The 13,476-nt window shown below is 46.8% G+C and overlaps 1 protein-coding gene across 5 annotated transcripts in view; it reads left to right on the top strand.

Moving 5' to 3' along the window:
• CEP128 (centrosomal protein 128) overlaps nucleotides 1-13,476 on the top strand; it is a 647,014-nt gene that overhangs the window by 532,132 nt on the left and 101,406 nt on the right. The window lies entirely within an intron of this gene.

Here is a 13,476-nt window from a genome sequence, read left to right as displayed (position 1 = left end):
ACCTTGTTTTGCAATAAGTGATTTTCCTTAATCAATAGCTCCTGGACTGGCTTAAAATTAAGTATTTCTTGTTTCACTACCTCCAGTTCTTTGAGAAGGGATTCATTGGATTTTTCCAATAACATAACCTTAGATTCAACATTATTAACTTTATCAATTATAGGGTTAAGTTGCAAAGTCATAGAAGACCCCAGATTTACAATTGCATCCCAGATAGTATCCAAGGTAATTAACTTGAGTCTCACCAGGGTGGGTACTGAGATTTGTCAGAGAGCTCTTGATACTGGGGTAGAAACTGATACCCAGTGTTTGGGTAATTGCCAGGTTCTTGTGGCCTGGTTTGGCCTCTGTTGGAAACAGGATGCTGGGCTTGATGGACCCTTGGTCTGACCCAGCATGGCAATTTCTTATGTTCTTATGCTCTGATCAGAGACCTCCTTAGATGAGTTGGCTATACCCCAAACGGAAACAAATCAATGCCACTGCTGCAGCGATTAAACCTATAATTAATCAATCAATCAAGAGCAACTGCTCAATCGCTGAAATATGAGAATTATTCAAACTTCCAATATGACCTTATACATACTTATTGAATAAATATTGTAAGTGGTTTTTTGACACCTTTTCTTTGTATGATGTATGCTTGTGTTAAGATATTATGTATCAGTGATTTAAAAATTTATAAAGGAGTAGAGGGAAAGTTTCATATAAACTAGTTGGTGTCTCGGCACCACAGTTCTGTGGTTGTATAATCATTAACTGACCCCCTCCTCCTGTGAAAACTTTTTAGTGAAATAAAATGTTTTTCCTTCACCTATGTGTCCTCTTCCGTGCGAGCATTGAGCTTTTTTATATGCCAAAATCGTGCTAAATTTTAAACAGCTAAAAGCGCTCGATTATAAAACTGTAAAAGAGCAAAGTTCAGACTTCCCTGAATTGTGTTGGCGTACGCTATCCAATTTTCAACGCAAATCCCGACACTGTCGATCAGTGTTTCAGACGAGAAGTCTTTCCTCAGGGGTGTATGTCGTTGTGGAGCTGCCAATTTGCTAGGAATCTGGATAACTTCATGAAAAAAACCTCTTGTGAGCTTGAATGTGCGACTCTCGAGACAGTGTCGGGATTTGCGTTGAAAATTGGATAGCGTACGCCAACACAATTCAGGGAAGTCTGAACTTTGCTCTTTTACAGTTTTATAATCGAGCGCTTTTAGCTGTTTAAAATTTAGCACGATTTTGGCATATAAAAAAGCTCAATGCTCGCACGGAAGAGGACACATAGGTGAAGGAAAAACATTTTATTTCACTAAAAAGTTTTCACAGGAGGAGGGGGTCAGTTAATGATTATACAACCACAGAACTGTGGTGCCGAGACACCAACTAGTTTATATGAAACTTTCCCTCTACTCCTTTATAAATTTTTAAATCACTGATACATAATATCTTAACACAAGCATACATCATACAAAGAAAAGGTGTCAAAAAACCACTTACAATATTTATTCAATAAGTATGTATAAGGTCGTATTGGAAGTTTGAATAATTCTCATATTTCAGCGATTGAGCAGTTGCTCTTGATTGATTGATTAATTATACCCCAAACGGGCCTGCTCCAGCTTCTCCTCCATCTTCTTCGGGGAGACCTGACCTCTCAATTAAGGATGTCGTCAGCACTTCCAGTGAACGGCTCCTTGGACGGGGCTTCCCGATCCCTGGTGGCTGCTGGATTTCCCAGTGGAGCCCTGGAGATCGGGGATAGAGATACCGACAGGTCTGGTGGAGAAGCCGGTGACTCCATTCCGGCTCCCTCCCTCATAGACGCCTCACCCGATCGGATCCCGCGTGAAATGTGGGCATTCATAAGACCCGAAACAGAGGGTTCCAAAGAGACCGTGGGGAAGGCCTTCTCCTTAGCCCTTCGTTTACAGGCTGAATGCGACATTGTACAAGAATCAGACTTGAACCAGGTAAAAAGAATGACGCTGGCGCACACGCTTGCTTCAGGTAGCAGCCATCTTGGATCTTCAAATTCTATTTTAGCCTGTCTTATCAATGTTTTACATTTAACTTGGAAATACCTATGCTTTTTTCTGTTTTCTTCAAATGGATCCTTTTGAAAATTGCTTGGGGTGAAGGGCGTGTGCATAAAAGTACAAACAGAAGTGACTTCACGTGTACTTTTACATGCACTAGGAAGAGGTGCTCAGGAGTGGGGTAAGGGAAAACATTTATGGGATACAAGCACTTTCCGTATTTCAAACAAATTTTTAGTCAGTAAGGGGGTCATTTTCATAACGTATCGCACGCGAAAAGGTACTTTTCGCGTGCGATACCTAGATCAGGGCGGGTTCTGGGTGGCGTTGGCACCGGAAGGGGAGGAGTAGGGGCGGATGCCGCAAAGACCTCGCTGACGGCGAAAAGGTAAGGACCCTTTTTGCTGCCAGTAGCGCGCCCAATAGCACCACCTTTTACGATGGCGCTATTGGGTGCGAAAGCCGGCAGCCATCGCACCGCAGAGGTGCGATGGCTGCCGGCTTTCGCAGGTCCGCCGCCCGCTTCGCTCCCCATTACCGCCGGATTCTCTAAGGTCTGTGACCTTAGAAAATCCAGGCCTAAGATAAAGTTATTTATCACACAAAATTAATTGCAAAAAATTGTTACAAAAATATATTAATTTGATCATATCTCAGTATTAAATATACATTATATTCTCCATTTTCTATCAATTCAAGAAATTACAATTTACCTAAAAACACGGACCCTTTAATATGTATCATATCAAAAACTATACCCCTATAACACCATTCATAACCCATACTATACCAATCATACTATGTTAGCCTAACTTCAGCATTACTTTCCTCCTTTCAACTTGCTTATAATCACAGTTTATTAGATTATGTTATCACAGTGATATCCCTCAAATTAATTATTATAATGTAACATTTTAATAATCATGACACAAAGCCGGTGTTCTCCTTATTTGCCGTGAGGGATATCACTGTGATAACATAATCTAATAAACTGTGATTATATATAAGTTGGACTTAGCTGCTATGTGTATATATATATATATATATACACACAGCAGCTAAGTTGCAGGTGTAAATGTTTGCATCCATGATACCAGGGTGCATGCACACCCGCTGTTTTTTAAAGCAGACGTGCATTTCGTCCAAACATGTGTCTCCCTCGTTGCTCTGGTTACATTGGCGGCCAACAGCGTATCGGATTAGATTTAAGGTTGTAAATGACTTAGGTCCCGAGTATTTATAAACTCGGGTGATGCCGTATGTTCCAACGCGGAATCTGCTGTAATGAAGATGTGTCAGTTGAGATTTAGGACCTTTTTGGTTCATGCTCCTTCGTTGTGGAGAATGCCAGTCGCATTCCCTTGGAAGGCTGGCTGTCAAAGTTCATTTGGGCTTATGCCTGAAGGGGGCTGAGTTTAGTTAAAATCAATTAATGAATGATGGTGAATGTGAGGCTTGGGTTGCTATTCTGTGCTGTTTGAGGATTTTAGCAGGTGGATCTGGTGATTTGTTGGGGTTGGACTGGCCTGGGGTAGGTTATTTGTTTATGTTATGGATTGGATTTCTCTGGTATTCAATGAAGAGGTGTACTTTGACATTTTGTAAATCACTTCATGTGGTTCATAGAGGTGATTAATAGGTGTAAATAAAAATTAAAATGCATCAGCTGTGAAAATTCAGGCTAAAGTGTGCATGTGCTTTCTACCCCCAGATGCTAGCCTGACGTGGGCTGTACTAGCAGTCTTTAGCCTCGGGAAGCAGAGAGAGGTAGATTCATGTCACAGTAACAGAGGTGAATCCGCAGCTTCAGCAGCAGGCTGTGCAAGGGATTCACAGTTTCCTAGGGCCGCCTGCAAACTTCTCTTCATTCTAGAAAGCACTTCAAACTATCAGATTATTTTCCCACAGTGGTTCCCAGGATTGCACTGATACAATTTTGCATTTCAGCCAAACAATGCTGAACAATTGGACTCCTCCTCTCTCCTCAGCCCTGAGTGTGACTAATTGGAAAGTAGCAGCAGTTTATCTGTTTCATGCAGTGCATTACAATCCAAGCTAATGAGTAGCCAGATAAGGAGCACCCATCTAGCCTGCCCATTCCTGATGCAGTACTGTGGAGCCCGCCTAATCTCCTATCCCAGTTACTTTAGAGTAAACCTGCCATCTTGTCATGGGTTTTGTCAGCAATGACTGCAAAGCAGAGGGAATTTTCCTTTTGGGAGGGGAGGGAGGCCAGAAGAACCGGCACCATAAGCCTTCACTCAGAACCACCCAGGGATTTTTCTCGTCTTTTGTGAATCCCCACCTAGCTTGGCCTTATAGAGATAGTCCTTGGACATAAATATGGGATAAGCAGCATGGACTCTGTCAACCTTTTGAGATCCTGCCAAGTACTTGTGACCTGGATTGGCCACTGTTGGATACTGGGCGTGATGGACCTCTGGTCTGACCCAGTATGGCAAGTCTTAATGTTCCTATGGCTTTCTCCAGAACCCAGTATGTGTGGACACTCAGTCTGGCTTCAAGGTGTCATCATTGAGTGATGACAAAGGTTTCCTCCTCCAGAGATTAAAGATTCTACTTTCATATTGTCCTCAGCTGTCCCAAGGAGCAGAAGCTGGGAAGCGGAGGGGAGGGGGGGATCAAACCAATGCCACTGAGCCCAGGCAGACTGCTTCTCGTACCAGAATCAATAATGGAATGTTGATTTTGCCTTCAACAAAAGTCTTCCATTCTGTAAATGTTTTTGTGTAGGGGATTCTCCCAGCCCCATATACAACATGCTCCTACAGATGTAGCAGTTTTTTCAAGGGTTGCTCCATTGATTTTCAGTGGTGCAGTCTATAACTGAAATGTTGCTGCAGTAGCATGGTGTAATAGATCACACTTAGCCGCCATGCTACTCAGGAAATTTATGGCGCTGATATGCTGCAATACGTCACAGCATACTCTGTACAAACATTTAACCAGTGACCTTACAATCTGCGGTACAAGACTGACTTTGGGGCACCATGCCACAATTTAAGAAATAACAGACCTACAGAAGTCAGATATATAACACTACCTGAGAGAACAGGTTTAAAAAACGGCATGGAGTTAGGACTTATCTGGCTAAGCGATGGTGGCTGAATATCTGGCCGCATTTAGGGGCCACCACTTACCCGGATAAATACCTATTTAAATAGTTATTACCGGGCTAAGTGGAGGACGGGAAATGGGCATTTTGGGAAGGAGCTACTTATGCAGCTAACATAGCCGGATAAGAAACGATATTTAGATTGATCCATCTATATCAAGCATGTCATAAAACCTTTAAAAAAGACTTGAAGACATCTGTTTTCTCAAGCTTATTGCTAAAACTAATTTGGCAGAGTTTTTTAGTCTGAGTTTAATTAGCCTTTAGTGTTAGATACGGGGGATGTTTAGTGTGCCCTTGGGCCTCAGCCCGACCCCCGATGAATCCAGGACCGAACCAAGGGTTGATGGCGTGTTCCAGCATGGCAGACGGTCTTACCCTCTGCCAGGCCTGCAAGCTCCCAAGGCAAACAACATGATGTTGGAAGTTGATTGGTCCTCTGACCATTCCGAGCCCTTTCGGACCTGCCGCTTGGATCAGCATGGAACAGCAGGCCTGGCCTGAAGCCGAGGGCAGATGGGCCTTGACATGAAGACATGACACCAAGGTTGATGCAACTGCATCGCAGACAAGGGTTGAAGACATGACACCAAGGCTGATGCGGACGGCATCACGGACCAGGGTCGATGCAACGGCATCCCGGACCAGGGTCGATGCGACGGCATCAGAGACGAGGAACTTGACGAAGTCCAGACAAGACGAGAAATTGGGCGGAACGACATTGGCACTGTCTCTCAGGGCGCCCTACTCAGCCCACCTTCACGGGCAGACCCAATGGGCTGGTTGCGGACCACCCTGTCCCACTGAGCGCCCTATGCAGCCTGAGGAGGCTGGTCACAGACCATGCAGAGAGCGGGACAAGTGCAGGGAAGAATCCAGCCGAGGCAGAACTTCGACGACGGAGCCATAAGTCATCCGGAGCTCCACAAAGGCTGGCAGGACATGACTGCTCAGGAGCACAGGAACGAATTCCACCTGCAGGCCACTCCACACTCGGGAAAAACATCATCCGAGGAAGCAAGGCCTGACAGGACCAGAAGGCTCAGGAGCACTGAAGACACAGGAGCAAGACACCAAGGAACTTGGGACATCAGGAAGCAGAAGATCAAGACGAGACACCAGGATGAGGATCTCAGGCACGAAGACTTGACATGACATGACATGAAGACGAAACGATGAGGAGCTCAAAGAAGAAGACCTGTCGGAGCTCTGGCAGGCAGGAGTGAAATAACCTCCAGAGTGAAGTAACTCCGATGCAAGGTGAAGAAGATGAGCTAGCAAATACTGTAGGCTTAAATATCTGGGCAGCGTGACATCATATCAGGGGGACGCCCCTGAGGTTCACGCCAACGTGGAAATAAAGATGAGGGCGGTGTGCGCACGCGCGCCCTAAGGTACCTTGGAGGAGCATAGCGGGAGGCAACACCAAAGCCGGTCCGGGGACGCCGGAGAGGACGGCAAACAGACGTCGCAGCAGCCAGTAGTCCGAGGTGAGCTGGAGGAGCCGCAAGTAGTGAGAGGTAGGCGGGGCGAAGCTATCAAAGACCGATGGTCGCAACAAGTTGCAACCCTCTAGTGACATGCCCCTTAATTGAGCTCTTTCCTTTGGAGGCTGTTTGTAAAATATTTCAATGAATGGATGAATCTGATCTTAAACTTTGTATTCATCAACCTGTGTTTTTGTTTACCTTCACCTGGATGCCATAGACTGTTTCTACTGTGCCAGTGCTACAGCTGCCATTAGAGGTGTTTAATTAATCAGGTTTTGGTCAACACGCTGACTTCCATTAAAAACCCCAGGTAGGGGATTTTTTCACCTATAGAGCATCCTTCAGCATTGCTTTTACATTGCTCTGTGTGATAAAATTGAATAGGATCATCAAGAGTTAAACATAATCCTGCATCAGAATCTCCTCACGCTTGAGGTATTAAGGACTGGCCTGGGTGGTTGCTCATAATATGGAGCCTAACAGGTTGTTATTCCCTATATGCATCACCTTGTACTTGTCCACATTAAATTTCATCTGCCATTTGGATGCCCAATCTTCCAGTCTCGCAAGGTCCTCCTGTAATGTATTACAATCCGCTTGTGATTTAACTGCTCTGAATAATTTTGTATCTTCTGCAAACTCATCATATTCCTTTCCAGATCATTTATAAATATATTGAAAAGCACTGTCAAACCACTGTCAACTCCCCTCCACTGAGAAAATTGTCCAATTAATCCTACTCTCTGTTTCCTGTCTTTAAACCGTTTGTAATCCACAAAAGGACATCACCACCTAGAAGCCTCTCATGAGGAACTTTGTCAAATGCCTTCTGAAAATCCAAATACACTACATCTACCTGTTCACCTTTATTCACAAGTTTATTAACCCCTTCAAAAAAATGAAGCGGATTTGTGAGGCAAGTCTTCCCTTGGGTAAAGCCATGCTGACTCTGTTCCATTAAATCATGTCTTTCTATATGCTCTGAAATAGTTTCTATTATTTTTCCTGGCACTGAAGTCAGGCTCACTGGTCTATAGTTTCCCGGATCGCCCCTGGAGCCTTTTTTAAATATTGGGGTTACATTGGCCACCCTCCAGTCTTCAGGTACAATGAGTATTTTAATGATAGGTTACAAATTTTAACTAACTAACTAACTAACTAACTTTCCCCCCCCATCGAACTGTATTCGATGGGGGGGGAAAGGCTGATGTGCACGGAGCAGGAGAGGGACCTTGGGGTGATAGTGTCTAATGATATGAAGTCTGCGAAACAATGCGACAAGGCGATAGCAAAAGCCAGAAGAATGCTGGGCTGCATAGAGAGAGGAATATCAAGTAAGAAAAGGGAAGTGATTATTCCCTTGTACAGGTCCTTGGTGAGGCCTCACCTGGAGTACTGTGTTCAGTTCTGGAGACCGTATCTACAAAAAGACAAAGACAAGATGGAAGCGGTACAGAGAAGGGCGACCAGGAAGGTGGAGGATCTTCATCGCATGACGTACGAGGAGAGATTGAAGAATCTAAATATGTACACCCTGGAGGAAAGGAGGAGCAGAGGAGATATGATACAGACTTTCAGATACTTGAAAGGTTTTAATGACCAAAGGCAACGACAAACCTTTACCATAAGAAAAAAATCAGCAGAACCAGGGGTCACGATTTGAAGCTCCAGGGAGGAAGATTCAGAACCAATGTCAGGAAGTATTTCTTCACGGAGAGGGTGGTGGATGCCTGGAATGCCCTTCCGGAGGAAGTGGTGAAGACCAGAACTGTGAAGGACTTCAAAGGGGCGTGGGATAAACACTGTGGATCCATAAAGTCAAGAGGCCGCCAATGAAGAGTGGGTGACTCGCCAGAATGATGGCTACTGCCTGGACACAATACCCTTATTCAATAAACATACACATGGTTACTGTGACTCCAACATCACTCTAAGCTTCAACAGCAAGAGGAAATGTGGAAAAAAAGGATTTGCACTCACAAAGCCGGGAGTAGCTGGCTTGTTACGGCGGTTACTACCCCAAACCAAATGTGCCTGATACTTCACTTTCGATGCACATCCAGCATAGCTCTCTGCTCCAACGGCAGGGGAGAAGAAAAACTGATACTTCACGCATACCCAGCATAGCTTCAACGGCAGGGGAGAAGAAAAAAGGATTCACACTCACAAAGCGGGGAGTAGCTGGCTTGTTACGGCGGTTACTACCCCAAACCAAATGTGCCTGATACTTCACTTTAGATGCATATCCAGCATAGCTCTCTGCTTCAACGGCAGGGGAGAAGAAAAACAACCAATAAGGGCTGTATAACATAGTCTGGGTTAAAACAAATAAGCATGGGTGTAGCTTGCTTATTGCGGCGGTTACTACCCCTACTACCCCCTAACTAATCAAGCTAGATATTTCACTTGGATGCAGCTCCATCACTGCTCTCTACATTAATGGTGGGGGAGGAAGGGAAATAGAACCAAGAGCTAAAAGAAACAGATAAGTATGAGAGAAAAAATGTGTGAAGCTTGCTGGGCAGACTGGATGGGCCGTTTGGTCTTCTTCTGCCGTCATTTCTATGTTTCTATGTTTCTATGTAATAGATCTGAAATTTCATTTTTGAGTTCCTTCAAAACCCTAGGATGCATAACATCCGGTCCAGGTGATTTGCTACTCTTAGGGCCTCATTTTCTAATCGGATCGCACGTGATAAGGGATGTTTCACACGCGAAATGTCCCTTATCGTGTGCAATACCAAAATGGGGGCGGAGTCGGCCCCGCAAGAGGAGGAGTCGGGGCGTCACCGGGGCCGATTCCGCGAAGACGCCGTGGACGACGAAAAGGTAAGGCCCTTTTCGCGTCCGAGTTCGTGCCCAATATTTATTTATTTATTTAAACATTTTTATATACCGGTATTAGTTGTGGACATCATACCGGTTTACATAGAACGAATCAAGTTTGGAAGTTACATTATAACAGGGAAAGGCAAACTGGGAGAGAGGGGTAACAAGAGGCAGCTAAGAAGAAAAGATTAACAAAAGATTAACTAAACAACTGGGTCCTCAATGTGAGGAACGCTGAAGCACCATGTGGTGATGCATAATTTGACATGTTTGTGGGCCAATAGCTACACCTTCTATGGTGGCGCTATTGGGTGCGAAACAGGCAGCGATCGCACCGCGACGGTGGGATCGCTGCCAGCTAGTGCAGGCCCGCCCCCCGTTTCGGCCCCCCACCCTTCATTCCCTAAAGTATCGCAGGCCTGCAAAGGCTATGGATTCGGTGGAGCCGCGTGCCTTCCAGGCCATCCCATGACTGGCTTCCAAGGTGCAAGAACAGTAGCCATTCCTCAAGGCATTGGCCTCTTCATGGATCGTCTTCATTCCCAGGTCAACGCTTTCGTCAATGACTCGGCTTCTCCTCCTCCACAGCCACCTCCTTCTTCACCACGTGCCTTGTTGGCACTTCCAGCACCTCCATGTTTCAACGGTGACTCCAAGCTCTGCAGAGGGTTCATAAACCAGTGCTATATGCAATTTGCTCTGCAGCCTTCTGTCTTCAAGGACAACTTGACCAAGGTTACGTTTATCCTGTCTCACCTCGAAGGGAAGGCCCTGGCCTGGGCTTCCCTTCTATGGGAACGTTCGGACTCCTTGCTAAGAAAACTGGTTCAATTTGTGGCTGTATTTTTTCTCAAGGTTTAATTTCGAGCTCCGCTACCACCCTGTGGATAAGAGTCTGCGGGCAGATGCCTTATTCCGGTCTTTTGAACCTGAAGACATCCCCGAAGAGCAACTCACATCATCGACCCAGCTTGTATTTCCTTGTCTGCTACCCATCTAGTTCCTACTGGGAAAACCATGGTGCCCCGACGACTCTGGGAAAGAGTTCTTCACTGGGCACATGATTCCATATTTGCCGGCCACCCAGGATGTGCGAGATCAGTGGCACTGCTCCAGAGGTTTTTCTGGTGGCCTACTGTGGTCTCCGACGCTAAGGCATACGTCGAATCCTGTAATGTGTGTGCACAACAAAAACCCCCAGTCGGGCGACCTTAGGGACTTTTACAACCACTTCCAGTACCCGAGGAACTGTGGACTCACTTATCTACAGATTTCGTCGTGGATCTGCCCCCTTCTAAGGGTAATACCATGATATGGGTCACCATAGACCGTTTTTCAAAAATGGCCCATTTTGTACCTCTACCGGGCCTACCATATGCACCAGAGCTAGCACGTTTCTTTTTTCATCATATTTTTAGACTGCATGGCCTACCAGTGGATATTGTTTCTGATCGAGGTCCTCAATTTGTCGCCAGATATTGGCGCTCCCTTTGCCAAAAGTTCGGTATTAACATTGGCCTCACGACTGCCTATCACCCCCAAGCCAACGGGCAGGCTGAACGGATGAACTGCTCCCTGAAGGCGTTCCTGCGGGCCTATATCAGTAACCAACAAGAAAACGGGTCGGACCTCTTATCCTGGGCAGAGTTTTCCCACAACTCTCACACCGCCACAGCTACTGGAACATCACCATTCTCTATAGCCTATGGGAAAAAAACCTTGACCACCACTACCCATACCTCTCTCCATGCCATCTCCTGTGGCACAGGCTGCTTCAGATACTCTCAAAACATTGTGAGAACAGACGAATCTTCGCCTGCGCCAGACCGCTTCCCAGGCCAAGAGAACTGCTGACAGTCATCATCGCACAGCTCCTGAATTCCTTCCTGGCCAGAAAATCTGGTTGAGTACCAAGTATATTAGACTCCGAATTCCTTCGCAGAGGTTTGCTCCAAGATTCATTGGATCGTTCCTGATTACCGGACGCATCGGACCTGTGACTTACCAGCTCCGGTTGTCTCCTTCCTTGGGTATACATATTACCTTTCACGTTTCATTGCTTAAGCCTGTAGTGTTGTCCTGGCCTACCCGGAAGGTCCCTGAGCCACCTGCTTTGGTGGCAGAGACTGATACCACGTATGAGGTCCATAAAGTGCTGGACGTCCTCCGTAGAGGCCGCCGATGGGAGTACCTCCTTTCTTAGGAGGGTTATGGACTCGAAGAAAATTCGTGGGAGCCTGCTCGCAACATCTTGGACAAGATCCTCCTCTTGAGTTTCCATCATGCCCATCCGGGCAAACCCAGACCTCCAGGAGGGGGGCATAAAGGGGGGTACTGTTACGCTTGCTTCCAGGGCAGCCCCACGATGCAGCCCTCTCATCTCTCTACACAAGCTTCAGGTTCCAGCTCCTCATCGCTGGTGGCGGTGGGCCGCCAGTCTCGACCTCAGACTTCCACCAGCTCCTCCAGTCTTGCTCCGCTTTCCGGGACCTCCATCCAGGATGCCTCCATCCCTCGGGCCTCTCTGCGGGGTTCGTGGACAGACACCGCCGGCAGCACTGCACCCCTTCCTAGGCGCGTGCACCAGAAAAACCTTTAAAGGGCCCATGGCGGGAACCTGGCCGCGGACCCGGATGTTGACATCAATTCCCTCAAAATATAAAAGCTCAGGCAGCGCTCCTCAGCGTTGCCTTTGAAACAGGTCACCTTGGTCTCCTGTTCCGGTTTCCGAGTTCTTTGTGCTTGTCTTGTTCCTGTGATTCCTGGTTCCTGTTCCTTGTGTTCGTCTCATCTGTCTACTGGATCGACTACCTGATTCTGACCTCTGCTATGCCTGACCTCGCCTGCCTTCTCCAAGCCTGACCTCTGCTACGCCTGACCTTGCCTGCCTTCTCCAAACCTGACCATTGCTACGTCTCACCACGCCTGCCTTCTCTGTGTCTTGACCATTGCTACATCTGACCACGCCTGCCTTCACCATTGCTACGTCTGACCATGCCTGCCTTCTCTGTACCTTGACCATTGCTACGTCTGACCACGCCTGCCTTCTCCGTGCCTTGACCATTGCTACGAATGACTTCGCCTCAGACTTTCTTGAGTCCAAAGTTCCACGTTGCTTGTACACCTTCCAAGTGCCGCCAGCTTCCATTCAACTCTGACAGTGACGCCTCTGTCCCTATCCTCTGGACGCAGACTATTAATGCTTCAGCCTTCCTTTGCTCAGGCACCTTCAGTTCCTTCTTGTCCCTTGGTGCTTGAGTTCCTGTTCCACATCCCATCCAGGATAGGACCACGCCACCTGCTGGCTGCTGACTCTGGGCTGAACCATCTCCTACCTATACTCAACCTTGAGGCCCACCTAAGTCCTGCCGGCCCCGGCACCCGAAGGCTCAACCCGAGGGGAACGTGGGCTGGTATAAGTGAAGCTCCAGTGGCCTCCAGCTTCAGCCCACTCCACCTGCTGACGGTGGGGACCCATACACCCTCACCTACAGGTTGCGTCAACCCCACCTCAGCCCAAGGATCCACCTCCTACGCAACAGAGTGATGAGGCCAAAATTGAACTTTATGATCACAACCATAAACGCTATGAAGAGAAACACACATCCCTACCGTGAAGCATGGAGGTGGATCTCTGCTGTTTTGGGGGAGAGGGGCTTGAGCTACAGCGGCACAGGGAATTTAGTCAAAATTGATGGCAGGATGTATGCAGCATCTTATTAGAAAATATTGGAGGAGACTTTGTATTCATCAGCCAAGAAGCTGCGCATGGAGCACACTTGGACTTTCCAGCATGACAATGATCCGAAACATAAGGCCAAGTCACCCCTTCAGTGGCTGCAGCAGAAGAAAGTGGAGGTTTTGGAGTAGCCATCGCAGTCTCTTGATCTCACTTGGGGAGAACTCAAACATGCAGCTCATGCTAGATAAACAAAAACTTTACAGGATCTGAAGGCTTTTTGCCAAGAGGAATGGGCAGTTTTGCCACA

The sequence above is a fragment of the Rhinatrema bivittatum genome, chromosome 4 (genome assembly GCF_901001135.1).
Source record: "Rhinatrema bivittatum chromosome 4, aRhiBiv1.1, whole genome shotgun sequence".
Taxonomy (NCBI): Eukaryota; Metazoa; Chordata; class Amphibia; order Gymnophiona; family Rhinatrematidae; genus Rhinatrema; species Rhinatrema bivittatum.
The sequence above is the reverse complement of the archived record's forward strand: the minus strand, read 5'-3'. Positions and strand labels throughout refer to the sequence as shown.